We start from the raw sequence: 14,250 nt of genomic DNA on the forward strand, positions 1-14,250 counted from the left end.
ACTAATATTTTGCTTAAATTGTGATAAATTCAATAATATAATGCTTTTCAATACTCTGTTCCATGTATTGCCACAGGAGAATATTTAATAACATGACAAAACAATCATAATATAATGGTGAAAGAAATTAGAAATCAGCAGACCCCCCAGATTTGTATTTCTCATTATTAAGGGAAGATATGAAATAAATATTAACAGTGCTTATCTCTGAGTGAAAAAATTATAGGTGGCCTTATTTTCTGTTTCTAGCTTTTTGCACTTTTTGAAATTTCCACAATAAACTTGTGTTACTTTAAAAAAATTTAAATATATGTAAAGCATGGAATATGTCACCAAGTACTGCAAGGAGATGCCTCTATTAGTCTTTGAAATCAAAGAAGTTCTAAAGGACATGAAGGTAATTTTTATTTCGGGGTGACATAAACTCAAGTAATTATATACTGATTGATATGCCCTGTAAACCTAGTATAGGATGGTTTGGGAATGCTGATCCTTATTGTACTTACTTTTTAAATTTCTTGCATTGGTGTTATCTTTAATATAACCATATAATTTGTCATCCATGAGTGAGAGGAGGTGCTATACATACACACATGGGGACAACAAGAAAATACACAAACTGCACCAAGCAAACCAATGTATTTGGTCACCCTAGTTAAAAACAATACCATATAATAGTACCTTTACTGATAACATTCAATATTTCTTTCTAGAGAAATTCAGAAGCATTTTTCAAATGTATGCGACACATTTCTTGAATACATTTCAGTAGAAGACTAGTTTTTGAGAAAATGAAGAGAAATAACAACATTCTAATTATGAAATTTGTTTCCAGAGAAGTAGTAGATATTTTTCCAAAGAGCAGAAGGAAAAAATCCAAGCAGTGATGTTACCAGTAACCAAACAAGATGAAACAGGGTGAAAATCCCAAACTGAGACGTCCATAGCTAAAGGCAAAAGAGAAAGATCCCCATAAAAAGAGAAAAGGATAAGAATCAAACAGAAATATTGTCCAAGCAAATGCTGCCAAACTGAAAAGGAAATCCCAGAGGCGGTTATCAAAAAGATGTTAAGCTACAAGGCAGAATTTCTCAGCTGTGATAAGACAAGAGCCTTTCAAGAGGCTTCCACATTTGCTCAATCAGTTAACAGGCAGGGAGGATTGCTCAACTGTTTCAGAGTCATCATGGGCTGTGGGGCAGGTTTCTCTTCAAGAATATTCGTCTCCTGGAGGGTCCCTCCACTCCTGCCTGATGTTCTGAAGGCCACCTCTCAATCAGCATGACCTGGTCTCAGTCTAGTTACCCCACAGCTAACCCATATACTAATTTTTATATACTTGATTAATAGATCATTTTGATCAATGTCATACTCATTTGCATTTTTGTTTTTGTTTTGTGTGTTTTCTGTCTTATTCATTCAATCGCTTATTTATTTATGTTCATTTAATCTTATGTTCAGGGGAATATGGGCAGGTTTGTTATACAGGCAAATTGTGTGTCGTGGGGGTTTGTTGTACAAACGGTTTTGTCACCCAGGTTATAACCATAGTACCTGATAGGTAGTTTTGTGATCCAATCCCTCCTCTACCCTCTACCCTCAAATAGGTTCCAGTATCTATTGTTTCCTTCTTTGTGTCCATGGATACTCAATGTTTGGCTCCCACTTATAAGTGAGAACACATGGGATTTGATTTTCTGTTCCTGCATTAGTTCACTTAGGATTACAACCTTGAGCTCCTTCCATATTGCTACAGAGTACATAATCTTGTTCTTTTTTATGACTACATAATATTCCATTGTATAAATGTACCACATTTTCTTTATCAATTCTACCACTGACAGGCATTTAAGGTTGATTCCATGACTTTGCTACTGTGAATAGTGCTGCAATGAACACACATGTGCATGTATCCTTAGGGTAGAAGGATTCATATTCCTTTGGGTATAACCAACAGTGAGATCACTGGGTCAAATGATACTTCCATTTTAAGTTCTTTCAGAAATCACCTCACTGCTTTCCACAGTGGCTGAACTCATCTATATTTTCACCAACAGTATATAGGAACTCAGTTTTCTCTGTAACCTCAGCAGCATCTATTATTTTTTGACTTTTTAATAATAGCCATTCTGACTGGTCTGTGCTGGTATCTCATGGGGTTTTGATTTGCATTTCTCTAATTATTGTGATGTTGAGCATTTTTTATATGCTTGTGGGGCACATGTATGTCTTCTTTTGAAAAGTGTCTGTTAGTTTACTTTGCCCACTTTATAATAGGATTGATTGTTTTTTGCTTGTTAAGTTTTCTATAGATTCTAGATGTTAGACCTTTGTCAGATGCACAGTTTGAAAATGTTTTCGCCCATTCTATAGGTTGTCTGCTTACTCTATTGTTAGTTTCTTTCACTGTGCAGGAGCTCTTTCCTCTGTTAGGTCTCATTTGTCAATTTATGTTTTTGTTGCAATTGCTTTTGGTATCTTCATCACAAAATCTTTGCCAGGGCCTATGTACAGAAAGGTATTTCCTAGGTTACCTTCCAGGGATTTTGTAGTTTTCAGTTTTAAATTTAAATCTTTATTCTACCTTGAGTTGATTTTTATGTATGATGTAAGGAAAGAGTCCAGTTTCACTCTTTTAAATATGGCTAGCCAGTTATCGCAGCACCGTTTATTAAATAGGAAGTCCTTTCCCCATTGCTTTTGTCAACTTTGTTGAAGATCAGATGGTTTTAGGTATGTGGCTTTATTTCTGGGCACTCTATTGTGTCCCATTGGTCTATGTGTCCGTTTTTGGTACTAGTACCATGCTGTTTAGGTTACTGTAGCCTTGTAGTATAATTTGAAGTTGGGTAGCATCATGGCCACAACTTTCGTTATTTTGGCTGAGGATTGACTTAGCTATTCAAGCTCTTTTTCAGTTCCACATGAATTTTAGTTTGATAGGAATAGCATTGAATCTGTAAATTACTTTGGTCAGTATGACCATTTTAACTATATTGATTCTTCCTATCTATGAGCAGGGGATGCTTTTCCACTTGTTGTGCTATCTCTGATTTCTTTGAGCAGTGTTTTTAGTTCTCATTGTACAGATCTTTCACCTCTCTGGTTAGCTGTATTCCTTGGTATTTTATTCTTTTTGTGACTATTGTGAATGAGATTTCCTTCTTGATTTAGCTCTCTTAATTTGTTGAGAGTTTTTAAAATGAAGACATGTTGAATTTTATCAAAAACCTTTTCTGCATCTATTAAGATGATCATGTAGTTTTTGTTTTTAATTCTGCTTATGTAGTGAATCACATTTATTGATTTGTATATGTTGAACCAAACTTGTATGCCAGGGATGAAACTTACTTGATCATGGTGTATTAGCTTTTTGTGCTGCTGGATTCAGTTTAGTAGTACTTTGTTGAGGATTTTTGCATCTATGTTCATCAAGGATATTGGCCTAATGTTTTCTTTTCTGTGTGTGTCTGTGTCTGTGTGTGTGTGTGTGTGTGTGTGTGTGTGTGTGTTGTGTCTCTGCCAGATTTTGGTATCAAGATTATGCTGGCCTCGTAGAATGAGTTGGGGAGGAATCCCTCCTCCTCAATACTTTTGAGTAGTTTCAATAGGAATCGTAACGGCACTTTTTTACACATCTGGTAGAATTTGGCTGTTAATCCATCTGGTCCTGGGTTTTTCTGGTTGGCAAGCTTTTTATTACTGATTCAGTTTTGGAACTCATTATTGTTCTGTTCAGGAATTCAGCTGCTTCCTGGCTCAATCTTGGGAGGTTGTATGTTTCCAGAAATTTATCCATTTCTTCTAGGTTTTCCAGTTTGTGAGCATAAAGGTGTCCATAGTAGTCTCTGAGAGCTTTCTGTATTTCTGTGGGGTTGGTGATAATATCTCCTTTGTCATTTCTGATTGTGCTTATTTGGATTTTCTATCTTTCTTCTTTATTAATCTACCTAGTAGTCTATCAATCTTATTTGTTCTTTCTAAAACCAAACTCATAGATTCATCAGTCTTTTGTATGGTTTCTTGTGTCTCAGTTTCCTTCAGTTCAGCTCGGATTTTTGGTTAGTTCTTGTCTTTTGCTAGCTTTGGGGTTGGTTTACTCTTCTTTCTCTAGTTCCTCTAGGTTTGATGTTAGGTTGCTAATTTGAGATATTTCTAACTTTTCTTTGAGCAGTGAGCAGTATAAACATCCCTATTGATACTGCTTTAGCTGTGTCCTAGAGATTCTGTTATGCTGCGTCTTTGTTCCAATTAGTTTCAAATAATTTCTTGATTTCTTCCTTAATTTTATTGTTTACTCAAAAGTTATTCAGGATAAGCTTGTTTAATTTCCATACAGTTGTATGGTTTTGAGCAATTTTCTTAGTATTAATTTTTGTTTTTAATGCACTGTGATCTGAGATTATGTTTGATATGATTTCAGGTTTTTTTTTAATTTGCTGAGGATTCTTTTATGGCTTATTGCATGAATTTTAGACTATGTGCCATATATAGATCGGAAGAATGTACATTCTGTTGTTTTTGGTGGAGGGTTCTATATATTTATGTTAGGCCAATTTGGTGAAATGTCAAGTTCAGGACCTGAATATTTTTATTAGTTTTCTGTCTTGTTGATCGATCTAATACTGCCAGTGGGGTGTTGAAGTCTCCCACTATTATTTTGTGGTTATCTAAGTCTCTTCACTCTAAGAACTTGCCTTTTCAATCTGGGTACTACTGTTTTGGATGCAGATATATTTAGGATAGTTAGGTCTTGTTGAACTGAACTTTTTACTCTCATGTAATCCCCTTGTCTTTTTAAATTATGGTTGGTTTGAAGCCTGTTTTGTTTGAAATAAATACAGCAACCTCTGTTTTGTTTTGTTTTCCATTTGTTTGGTAGGTTTTTCTCCATCCCTGTACTTTGAGCCTATGAATATCATTGCATGTAAGATGGGTTTCTTGTAGGCAGCACACAGTTGGGTCTCATTTCTTTATCCAACTTGTCACTCCATGCCTTTTAATTGGGGATTTTAGCCCATTTACACTCAAGGTTAATATTGATATGTGCAAGTGTGATCCTATCAGCATGTTGTTAGCTGGTTATTATGCAGACTTGATTGTGTGGTTGCTTTATAGTGTCAATGGTCTATGTGTATTTTTGTGGCAGCTAGTAACAATCTTTCTTTTCCATATTTAGCACTCCCTAAAAGACTTCTTGCAAGATAGGTCTGATGGTAGCAAATATCATTAGCATTAAAGGATATCCTTGCCTAAAAAGTATCTTATTTCTCCTTCTTTTATGAAGTTTAGTTTCACTGAACATGAAATTCTTGGTGGGAATTTATTTTCTTTAAGAATGCTGAATATAGGCCCCTCCAATCTCTTCTGACTGATAGGGTTTCTTCTGAAAGGTTGTCTGTTAGCCTGATGGGGTTGCTTTTTTAGGTGACCTGCCTCTTCTCTCTGGCTGCCTTTGAAATTTTTTTTTTTTCATTTTGACATTGGAGAATCTGATGACTATGTATTTGGGGATGATTTCCTTGTATAGCATCTCACAGAAACTCTCTGCATTTCCTGGATTTAAATGTTGGCCTCTTTAGCAATGTTGGGGAAATTTTCATGGATGAAATCCTCAAACATATTTTCTAAGTTCCTTGTTTTCTCTTCCTCTCTTTCAGGGATATCAATGAATCATAGATTTGGTCTCTTTGAATAATCCCATATTTCTCAGAGGTTTTGTTCATTCTTCTTTATTCTTTTTCTTTATTTCTGTCTGACTGTGTTATTTCAGAGAACTGATCTTTGAGCTCTAAGATTCTTGCCTCAGCTTGGTCTAATCTGCTATTAATACTTGAAATTGTATTATAAAATACTTAAAGTGTGTTTTTAAGCTCTACCAGGTTCGTTTTTATTTTTAAATGGTCATTTTGTCGTTTATCTTCTGTATCATTTTATTGTGTTTCTTAGATTCCTTCTATTGGGTTTTGACTTTCTCCTGAATGTTGATGATCTTCCTTTCTATCCATATTCTGAATTCTATTTCTGACATTTTGGCCATTTCAACCTGGTTAAGAAACCTTACTGGGGAACTAGTGTAGTTGTATGGAGGTAAGAAGACACTGTGGCTTTTTGAGTTGCCAGAGTTCTCCTGCTGGTTCTTTCTCATCTATGTGGGTTGATGTTCCTTTAATCTTTGAAGTTGCTGTCCTTTGGCTTGCATTTTTTGCTTTTAACTTCTTTGATAACACTGGGAGGTTTGACTGTGGTATAAGATGGGTTCAATCAACTGCTTTTGATTCTTGTACACTCCTGAGTCTTGAATGAGCTTCGTCTGATTATTGCCTCCATAGCCACATTTTTTTGTTGGGTGTTCTGGTCCACAGGGCTCCCTTAGGCAGGGGCTGCAGTTGGCAGACTGGCCATATTTTTGCCAGGTCAGCCCTGATATGTATGCTGTCTGAGTACTTTGTGGGGAAGCATGGGGTTGCACCTGCCTGCAGAGTTCAGATAGAAGCGGAACCACTGGAAGCACCAGTGGGTATGGCCCATCTGGCTACAAGAGGAAGGGGTGGGTACAGTTTCCTTCCCTGCCCTCCGAGTGTTTCTGGGGCAACAGGAGGCTGCACCACTCAGCAAATTGAGGCAGAAGTAGCACTGCTGGGCTGGAAGCTCTAGCAGGCATGGCTCACCGGGTTACAAGAGGCAAAGGTGGGTAGAGTTGCCCACCCTGTTGTCTAGGTGTTTCCTGGGACAACAAGATGCTGTATCCACTGGCTAAATTCAGATAGAAGCACAACCACTGGGCCAGAGGCTCTAGCAGGCATTGCTTGCCTGGCTACCGGCAGCAGGGGTGAGTGGGGTCACCCACCCCACCATCCAGGTGTTTCCCGGGACAATAGAAGGCTCTACCTTCCAGTGAGTCTACACAGAGGCAGGACCATTGAGTTAAAGCTGATGCCAAGCCCTGTTTATTGAGGTGGGGTACAGCAATCTTACTGCCCCCAAGTACTGCGACTGCAGCCTCTACTGGGGCTATGGCACTGGTGCTGATCTTCTCTGGGTCCCCAGGTTTGTAGAGATCCCAAGACTTGAGACTTGTCTTCGCAAAATATCTGGATGACTCTCTGCCTCAGTCTAGAAACATGGTAGGGAAGTGTGGAGGGTGGCCAGGGAGATTCTCCCAGTCCCTGTCTTGCACAGGTCCCTATGGAGAGTGTGAATCCCCCAGTGCATTCTCTCTCTCACTCACTCACCTTTCAAGTGTTAAAGAGTTTCTCCTGGCTCCATGCTGAGCCCAGACAGGCTAGTGCCCAGCTTCACTCCTCTCTTCTCTCTGTGTCCTGTGTCCCGTTGCAGCCTTGATAGAGCCCCATGTGGTTTCTCAGATTATCAGCCTGCAGGTTCAGTGTTCATAGCCCTTTCATTTCCTCTCCATGAGAGTTATGCACATGAGCTGCTTCTAGTCCACCAGCTTGGCCCAACTTCTATTTGCACTTTTAGCAGGAGCAATTTATATATTTTTTAAATTTAAAGATATTCATAAACTGAAATCAGAAAGTGAATGGGGATTTCCGGGTATGTCCCAAATTTTTGATTCCCTCTTCTCCTACCAAAGTGCCCAGGCTAGCAAAGTCATAAACCATGGATAGAAGAAAGGAAACTCTCCAATGCTCTGAAGTCTTTGAAGTTATTTGACCCAACTACAAAAGCACTGGACCACACATGTGGGGATCTGAGCTCTAGTTCTGGCTTTGTCATGGACTAGTTGTAAAACATATTCCCATTCTATAATGTTCCAATGGTCTTATTTGTTTTAAAAAGACAGGTGAGTGGTACTAGGGAGCTAAAATTACAATTTTTTTTATTGTTTTTTTATTTTAGAAACAAGTTCTCGCTCTGTTGCCCAGGCTGGAGTACAGTGGTATAATCATGCCTCACTACAATCTTGAACTCCTGAGCCCGAGCAATCCTCCCAAAAGAAGCTAGGACCATAGGTGGATGTGACCATGCCAGGCTAACTTTCCTTAAATTATTTTAGAGACAGGGTCTCAACATGCTACCAGGCTACTCTCAAACTCAAGGCCTCAAGCAGTTCTCCTACCTTGGCTTCCCAAAGCACTGAGATTACAAGCATGAGCCACTACACCCAACCTGTCATTACAATTATATAAAACCAAAAATATATTGTCAACAGTTTACAGGCAAGAATATTGACATATTAGCAGTGCTTTGTCAATGATAACAGTCCTAGTTATTTACAGATTCCATATTTGCAAATTTACTTGCTTGCTAAAATTTATTTGTAACTCTAAAATCAATTTTCATGATCTCTTGTAAACATTGGCAAAGCAACAGATTATGTGAGTCACCCAAATTGTATTCGCCCAGCTGAGGTCAAAACTGGGACTATCTTTTTGTTCTAGCTCACATACTGTAAACAAGTATCCTTTTCTAGATCTAGACAATACCACATTTTTAATTTTTCTGTTTTTTATTGGTGATTCCCCTACTTAAAATGGCCCCTAAGCATAGTGCTGAGGTATCCTCTGGTGTTCCTAATTGCAAGAAGACTGGGATGTGCCTTACAGAGGAAATATGTACGTCCGTTAAGCTTTGCTCTGATAAACACTGTAGTTTATCAGAGCTTTGCTCTGACCAACTACAGGTTGGTCATGAGCTCAAGGTTAATACTCTATATATATATACACATATACATATATACATATACATATATACACATATACACATATACACATATATATATCTTAAGTATCTTTAAACAGAAACACATAAAACGAGGTTATATATTAATCAATTGATGAAAATATTGTGACCACAGACTGACAGGCAAATAACCCTCTATTTTTCCTAGAAGTAATCGTTCAATATTTGCTGATGCAATGTTCCAGGAGACTTTTATGGGATATAACTACCACAACTAAAAATCGACTATAGGGGAGAAAATTAGTGAATGTAGAGATCGCATGGAGAAGAAAGTAGGAAAGAGCTTTTAACTTTCTTGCCCAAAGTTACCTTCTAAATATTTACTACTCTTATTACTAATTCAGCTATTTTTCATGGCATTCGCCACCCTCAAAACCAAAAGAGCTAGGTTTGAGGTAGTTTTCATAATGCCACTTTAACAGAGAATGCAGAAGATGACATGCTTCCACCTGCCCTTGCAGGACAGTAGACAAGGATCATATACAGGTAATGGGGAAAAAAAGGAAGACCAACAGAGCTGATAGAAAACCCTGCCTTTAAATAAACAGGACACCCCCCCAAAAAAAAAACAGTTGAAAACATGTGAGTCTTTTCGCAATGTTGCAGTTACTAGAAAAGCCTGGTTAGCAATACCACTGTCACTCAGTACCCCTCGGATCCTGACAGATCTCCATGGACTTTTCTTGATGGCAACCAGCCCCTTCCCACAGATCAACTTTTAAAACCTCAGGCAGGTGAAGACACAATTTATTTTGAATACCAAGATGTATAACTCCCCAGCCTCATCTATATCTCACTTCTCTTAAATTCTGGCTGTAGTGATCAGATAAGGCTTGAGACAACACAAAATTAAGCATGAAAACTAGATCAGACCCATAAGCCATAGGCCACTCTCCAGCCAAAAAAAAAAAAAACCCACAAACAAAAAGAAACTTAAATAAAAACTTTTAAAAACAAGCAATGTTAAGCTTGCGTTGCACTTAATAGTGCAACACTATTGTGATAATGGTGTGTTATATCACTAGTGTGATAATGGTGTTGCACTTAAATTACTCAATACCACCTTTCTGCTTCACTACATACAACACTCATTATTATTATGTTGTGATTATGTTGTGTCATTATGATTATTTCGTGGGTCTGTAAAGGGTTATTTTCTATATCTAGACATTTGCATTATAGTTAGGAGATTTTAGAAATGTTCTTTCCAAGACTTATCATTAAAGAAGCAACACAAAAATTCAGTCTCAGACCTACAGGTTTACTTTGGTTGTTACTCTTTAGTCTGGCTGATATGTGTCCAGGATATTGTTATTTAAAAGAAAAAAAAATTATGCTTTCATAAACTTGTTACATTACCATTGTCTCAATCTGAATTTCTAAAATCTATGGTTCCATCTGCTGGCAACCTCCAGTACTGCTTTATATTGCATTACAACTTTTCAAACAAACTTCATGGTGTTTACGTGGGCTACCCTTTCAAAGCGTTTCATTGCCTATCTGTAGGCACAGATAAAAACAAACACTATGAGCACAAATATGAAACCATATTTGGTATGACAGACCCAAAATACTTTTGTATCTTCATCAAAATGACTCACGCCATTAACAATAAAAATCTTACTTGCTCCAATGGCTTCCCCAACTGCTATGCTTCCCATTTATCAGTTTCCTTCTTCAATTCTTCATCAACTCTGCTACCTATTGAATAATCTAAACATGCTATGCACATATCTTAGCTTATTCCTTTATATTCCACCCACTCTTTTTGTTAATTGCATAGCATGAACTACTTTCTCAGAGGTTAAATTCATCTACTTGACCATAGAGCAGCATTGTTTCAGCTGTGTTCAACAGATGTTCTTTAAAAATTACAATAATGTAACAAAATGGTTCTCTAAGGGTGGTAATATTCTTATATACCTTTTCTTAAATGATAAAGAAGGCAACCAAAGTTCTTGCCCTAATAGAGATTATGGTGTAAATAACTGCAAGAACCCTAGTGATTACATTCATTCACCACATAATGATGTTTTGGTCAAAGATGAACTGCATATACCATGGTGGACCCAAAAGACTATAATGGAGCTGAGATTTTTTATATCACTTAGTGACATCAAAGCCATTATAAAGTTGTCCCTCAATGCATTACTCATCTGTTTGTGATAATGCTGCTATAAACAAACAAGTCTACTGCACTGCCAGTCATACAGAAGTATAGCACATACAATCATGCACAGTACATAATACTTAATAATAAACAACTAAGTTACTGGTTTAGATATAGTCATGCACTTTATAATGATGTTTTAGTCAACAGTGACTGCATATACAACAATGGTTCTACAAGATTATACCCTATTTTTACTGAAACTTTTCTATGTTTAGATACACAAATGCTTACCATTATAATTGCTGACAGTATTCAGTAGTAGGTAATGTAATATCACCAGTATTTTGTAAAAGAAAGAGAGACAGAAAATCTTTTCATAGGTGTAGAAGTACTTTTTTAACGAGTCTGGGTGCTGCAATGTTGGGTGCATAGATATTTAAAATAGTTAAGTCTTCTTGTAGTATTGAACCTTTTATCACTATGTAATGCCCTCCTTTGTCTTTTTTTACTGTTGGTTTAAAATCTGTTTTAATTGATATATGAATAATGATCCTTACTCTCTTACTCTTTCTTGTTCTCTGTTTTCATGATAGATCTCTTTCCACCCTTTACTTTGAGCCTATGGGTGTCATTACATGTGAGATAGGTCTCTTGAAAACAGCAGATGGATGGGTCTTGGTTTTACATCCAACTTGCCCAATCTGTGCCTTCTAAGTGTGGCATTTAGACCATTTACATTCAAGGTTAATATTTATATGTGAGATTTCGAGCCTATTGTGAAGTTGTTAGCTGATTGCTTTGTAGTTTCTATTGTGTGGTTGCTTTATTAGGTTTGTGGGCTATGTACCTAAGTGTGTTTTTGTGGTAGCAGGTATTGTTCTATTATTTCCATGTTTAGAACTACATTGAGGATCTCTTATAAGGCTGGCCTAGTGGTAACAAATTCCATTAGTGCTTGCTCATCCAGAAAAGATTTTATTTCTCCTTTGCTTATGAAGCTTAGTTTGGCAGGGTATGAAATTCTTGGTTGAAATTTATTTTCTATAAGAATGCTGAAAATAAGCCCCCAGTATCTCTTAGCTTCTAAGGTTTATGCTGAGAAATCTGCTGTTGGCATGATGGGGTTCCCTTTGTACAGGATCTGATCTTTTTCTCTAATTGCCAGTTAAATTTTTTCTTTAGCATTGACCTTGGACAGTCTGGTGATTATATGCCTTGGTAATGCTCATTTTGCATACAATCTTGCAGGTGTTCTCCAGATTTCTTGTACCTGGATGTTTACCTTGCTAACAAGATTAGAAAAATTTTCTTGAATTATTTTCTCAAATATGTTGCACTTTCTCCTTCTCTTTCAGATATGCCAACAATTCATAGGTTTTGTTGCTTTACACAATCCCATATTTCTCAAAGATTTTATTTTTAAAAAGTAAATCTGTATTTTTGTCTGACTGGGTTAGTTAAAGACTAGTCTTCAAGCTCTAAAATTCTTTCTTCTGCTTGGTCCAGCCTGCTGATAAAGATTTTAATTATATTTTTAAATTTCTTAAGTAGGTTTTTCAATTCCAGGAGCTTCAATTGATTTCTCCTTGAGATATTTATCTCCTCCTTTATTTCCTGGATTGCTTTAGAAGTTTCTTTGTATTGATTTTTAACTTGTCTTGGATCTCACTAAGCTTCCGTGCAATCCTTTGAATTCTTTATCTGTGTCATTTCTGAGTTTCCATTTTATTAGGGACCATTGCTGAAGAGTTAGTGATATCCTTTGGTTGTGTCACTACATTCAGGTTTTTCATGGTGCCATATTCTTTGCACTGGTTTATTCTCATCTGGAGACACTGGCACTAATTTTTATAAATATTTGTGTGTGTGTAGTATTTTTTTCTTTTCCTTTCTTTTCCTATAATATCATTGGAGTTTTTTCTTCCCTTTCCCTTTTTCCACCTCCTAAGTGTATATAACTGTAGAGAATGCTGGGTAGCATCTTTTGGCTTTGCTTCTATAGCCCAATGCAGTTTTTTCAGCAGGTTTTACACTGAGCTATGCAGTTCAACCTACAAGCCAGTAAATTGTGCTTATAAGTAAGAGCCAGGTATGGCCAACACATCTGAGTAAATACTTGATTTATTTTTTACTGGCAGAAGCTCTCTGTTGCCTCAGGCAATGGGCTCCCTTGTGGTATTCACAGTGATCTGAGCTCTCCTCTCAGTTCCAAGGATGGTGGGAGCCATGATAAGCAGAGCTAGACCAGGCAGGTCCACTTACAGGTTCCTCAGTAGCAGTTACAAGCACTTACACTGAGGGATAATTTAGTGGGAAGCCACCAAGCATCCAGAGATGTGCATAGGCATGGAGCTGGGAAACCTCCTATGCCCCAAGTACTCAGCACGGGGATTGGGGGAAGCCTAAACTCCTAATCCAGGAGAGTGGGTGCTCTGGATGCCTGAAGGTCTGCCTGGGCATAGGAGCAGAGGGTCCTCCTTCACTGGGATCTCTGCACAGGAAGGGTGGGGTTGGTCAAGCTGCTGAACTAGATGAGTGGTTACTCTGAATGCCTGGAGATCTGCCTGGACTTGAATCAGAGAAGATCTCCCTGTACCAGGATCTCGGCACAGGATGGATGGGATGGTTCAGGCTGCTAATCCAGGCAAGCTGGTGCTCTGAATTCCTGAAGATCTGTGGGGGCATGAAGTAGAGAGAGGTACTGAAATTTATCTCCAGGAAGGGTGGGGTTTCTCAGGATGCTAAACCAGGCAAACAGGTGCTCCAAATGCCTGGAGTTCTGTTGGGCATGGAGCAGAGAGCATCCTACTGCACCATGATCTATGCATATGAAGGGTGGGACAGCTCAGGCTGCTGAACCTGAGGAATGAGTGCTCTGAATGGCTGGAGGTCTGCCTGGGTGTGAAGCAGAGAGGGCCTCCCTGCACAGAGTGTCTTCACAGGATGGGTGAGGTGGTTCAAGTTTCTGAACAAGCAAATGGCTGCTCCAAATGCCTGGCAATCTGCCTGGGTGTGAAGCAGAGAGAGCCCTGTTGCATCAGGATCTCTGCACAGGATGGGTGAGGCATCTCAGGCTGTTAATTCAGGCAAGCCGGTTGGTACTCTAAATGCCTGGAGATCTGCCTGGGCATGGAGCTGCTGCACCACAATCTATGTCCAGGATTGGTAGAGCATCTCAGGCTGCTGGTCCAGGCAAGCAGGTGCTCTAAATGCCTAGGTTTCCACCTGGGAGTGGAGAAGAGAGGAAACTGCTGTACCACAATCTCAGGAGAGCAAGGTGGGGCAGCCAGCAATGGCACACACAGACTGGTTGCAGATTGCAAAGCTGGCCCTGGCTACAAGTCTTACCTCCCAGGAGAAACTGCAGCTGTAGCAGCTCTCCTCGCACCCCCAGCTTTTGATAGGGCAGAGCACAATTTCAGTACCAACTG

Source organism: Macaca mulatta, chromosome 10 (assembly GCF_049350105.2).
Source record: "Macaca mulatta isolate MMU2019108-1 chromosome 10, T2T-MMU8v2.0, whole genome shotgun sequence".
Taxonomy (NCBI): domain Eukaryota; kingdom Metazoa; phylum Chordata; class Mammalia; order Primates; family Cercopithecidae; genus Macaca; species Macaca mulatta.